Source organism: Rhamphochromis longiceps, linkage group LG15 (genome assembly GCF_057381845.1).
Source record: "Rhamphochromis longiceps isolate RC_006_pf linkage group LG15, R_longiceps_female_GT1.1, whole genome shotgun sequence".
Taxonomy (NCBI): Eukaryota; Metazoa; Chordata; class Actinopteri; order Cichliformes; family Cichlidae; genus Rhamphochromis; species Rhamphochromis longiceps.
Window position 1 is genome coordinate 31,695,720 of NC_140571.1, and position 3,936 is coordinate 31,699,655.

The window sequence follows — 3,936 nt, forward strand, 5'->3', positions numbered from 1 at the left end:
GGGTTCTTAGATGAATTTGGTCCATCTCCTTCCACCTCTCTCCAAAAACACACCTTCCTTCTAGATTACTGCAATCCAGAATAATTTTCTGGATGGAATCTGGGATGAAAAGCTCAAATGAAGACTTGATGTCCTGCACATGAGTAACTGTCAGCCGTGTTGGCCCTGGCTTATCACAGTAACAGCTCTGCAGGGTGGCTCATTTCTTGGGCAAGAAGACCATTCAATGTCACCAGTTATTGACATCCATATTTCTTCACTTGCTGTCTGGTGGGCTTGTTCTGGTCCTGGAGCTGGCTGCAGATGGGGTGCTCGTCTTCGTTTTGTTACTAAATGGTGCTCAACCTCATCCTCTTCTTCAAAGTCACTGTCAGACTCTGAATTTTCAGAAATGTGAAATATTCTGAAACCTCTTTGTCAACATCATCATCCAAAGCTCCTCTCTCTTCCAAAATCAATTGGATGGCCCTCGCAGCAGATAATCTTTTGCCATCTTGATCAGTTGTGATAAAGAACCACACTGGCAAAGTCTTATTTATAGTATTATGCCCCTAATTTGCAGGTGGGACAGGGTATGAGAAAATAAAATTTGGATCCCTCAAGAAAGAGGGTAAAATGTGCGGGAATGTGTGGGAGCAGACGGTGTTGATAGTTGAATTTTCAACAATGGTGCAACTTTGTGCGAGAGCAGGAGGGGAGGAAAACACTATCAGCAACACCAGAAAGGAGGAAGACAGAGTGTGGGAACACAGGACCTGCACTTTCAACACTTTTATTAGACCTGGGTCCAGTGGACCCGAACACCTTGTATGTAATGTAAATGCGTGGGGGGAGGTACAGTATTAGGTCACTGAAAATTAGTTAGGATTTATGTTCTTCACAGAAAATAAGCCAAAGCCAATGAATTTCAGGTTGAAAAAATAATTAATTGTTAAATTTTTCTTTTGGGAAAAACTGAAAACGGGTCTCACAGACCCGAACACCATACAAGGGTTAATTTTGTTTTGCAGTTGTGCAAGTGCCAAACATTTTGGTCACAGTTTTTATCCAAGTCCATCAACCAAGAGAGGAATAAATAATAACTGGTATGCACACCATACAATGCTGGATGGATGGATTCAGCACTTTTAGATGTGTGGTTATGAAACAGAGAACGAGCATTCATTAACAGTCATTGTTCCCTATGCTATTGATAGAGCAGAGACAAAAATAGCATCATAAAGGCTGTTATTTCCAGGTATTTTTAATATTTTCTTCTTGTTCTGACAGCAGTTTTCCAACATACGGGTGTGTTTTTAATTCCAAAACCAGACCCTTTGAGGAAAGTAAATACACAATAAAAACCAATTATTTAAATTCCCGATATATTATGAATGACTGTGGTAGGGTAGCATTTTGATGGCTCCAAGAACAAAACAGACTAGAAAGTAATTCTGGTTGAACTAGAAATGTATAAAATAGAATAGAATAGAATAGAATAGAATAGCCTTTATTGTCATTGTACAGAGTACAACGAAATTGGAGTGCCACTCCCTTGGTGCAAGTTTCAATAATAAATATAAATGTAAAATATAAAAAGTACAAAAAAACAATCGTAAGTACTCAAACAATAGTATGTACAATATATACAGGATAGCAGCATTAATATAATGACAGTATGAATAGCAGCATAATATAATGACAGTGACGGTATGGAATAGGTTCAATTGTTTTTGTGCTTATTTACTACGGTGATAGCTCTGGGAAAGAACCTATCCCTGAATCTGTTTGTCCTGGTTTTATGTGACCTGTACCGTCGGCCTGACGGTAATAGTTCAAACAGTTGGTTGCTGGGGTGAGAGTGGTACTTGATGATATTGCCAGCTCTGCTGAGGTACCGAGAGTTTGCAGTGACCTCCAGGCTGGGCAGAGAGCAGCCAGTGATCTTCTGGGCTGTGTTGATGACCCTCTGCAGTACTTTCCTGTCCGCAGCTGAGCACCCTGCATACCATGTTGTTATGCCGTACGTTAGGATGCTCTCTGTGGTGGCTCTGTAAAATGTCACCAGCAGCCTCTCCTCCAGGTTGTTCCTCCTGAGCACTCTCAGAAAGTGTAGACACACGCTGATCCACTCAGTGTGGCGCGCGTGCAGCCCCGGACATCTAAGGGCATCACAGACCTGTTATTGCTCAATCTCGCTGCTGGGCCTTTTTAACCACCGCCGTAGTATTTGCAGTCCAGGAGAGGTAATCAGAGATCTGCACGCCCAGAAACCTCATGGAGCGTACCCTCTCCACACAGTTCCCGTGAATGTAAAGTGGGGCCGGGTCTGCTCTGCCCTTCCTGAAGTCCAAGATAAGTTTTTTAGTTTTCGTGGTGTTCAATTGGAGGTTGTTAACTGAACACCACTCAATCAGTCTGTTGACCTCATCTCTGTAGTCCGACTCATCCCCCCTTGAGATGAGTCCAACCACTGTGGTGTCATCCGCGAACTTTATGATGGTGTTTGAGAGATGGGTAGGGGAGCAGTCAGATGTGTAGAGCGTAAACAGGAGGGGACTCAAAACACATCCTTGTGGAGACCCGGTGCTGAGTGTGATGGTGCTGGACCGGTGGGGGCCGAGTCTGACAGACTGTGGACTATTTGTCAGGAAGTCCTTGATCCAGAGGCAGATGGGGGTGGAGAGTCCCAGGTGAGACAGTTTCTGGACCAGGATCTCCGGGATGATATGATTGAATGCTGAGCTGAAGTCCAGAAAGAGCATTCTCACATAGCTTCCTCGGTGCTCCAGGTGACTCAGCGCAGTGTGGAGCGCTATGGTGATAGCGTCCTCGGTGGAACGATTTGTCCTGTAGGCAAATTGGTGGGGGTCCAGAGTGGGAGGCAGACCGGCCCTGATGTGCTGACAGACCAGTCTCTCAAAGCACTTCATCACTACAGGCGTAAGTGCAACAGGCCTGTAGTCATTTGGGCTGGCCACAGCTGTCTTCTTGGCGATGGGGATGATGGTGGAGGTTTTGAGGCAGGGCGGGACGGTGTTTGATGACAAGGAAAGGTTGAAGATTTTAGTGAAGACTCCGGTCAGTTCGTCAGCACATGCTCTGAGAACCTTTCCATGTATTCCATCAGGACCAGCCGCCTTCCTGGGATTCACTGACCTTAGAACACACCTCACTTGATGCTCCCTGAGTGTTAGTGTGCCAGTGCTGGGGGCGGGTGGAAGTGGTGTGGCAGCTGAGGGCCTGGTCGTCTCAAAGCGACAGTTTAGATCCTCAGCCAGTGAGGCATCAGTCCTAGATGTTGCCTGGTTATTGCTTCTGTAGTTGGTAATGTGATTGATCCCCTGCCACATTTTTCTGGGGTCGTTGTCAGCAAAATGATCTTCAATCCTCCTCCTATAGGCAGCCTTAGCTTTCCTGATGCCTCTACTCAGGTCTGCCCTGGCCGCCCTATACGCAGCCCTGTCCCCTGACTTGAAGGCAGTGTTGCGGCTTTTTAGGAGGGAGAAGGCGACGGAGGGAAAGAAAGCAGAAGAGGGGATGCCGGTCGGGCTCAGACGCTAGGCTATGCAAACATCCACACCGGCCAGCACTTCCGAGCCTTCCGATCCATCACCCACAAACTAGACGAATTGGAGCTACAGATAGCCAACACAGGCTTTGCACGTAACTGCAGCATTATTCTTATTACGGAGACGTGGCTTCACCCGCTGATTCCCGACGCTGCAGTCGAGTTAGCAGGCCGCACGCTACACCGGCATGACAGAAACAGCAACTCAGGTAAAAGCAGAGGAGGGGGGCTATGTGTTTACGTGCATAACGAGTGGTGTTGTAACAGCAGGATCATTCACACACACTGTTCTCCTGATTTGGAGGTTCTGGCAGGCTCGTGCAGACCTTTTTACATCCCGAGGGAGTTTACAGTAGTTATTGTGATAGCTGTTTATATACCGCCGG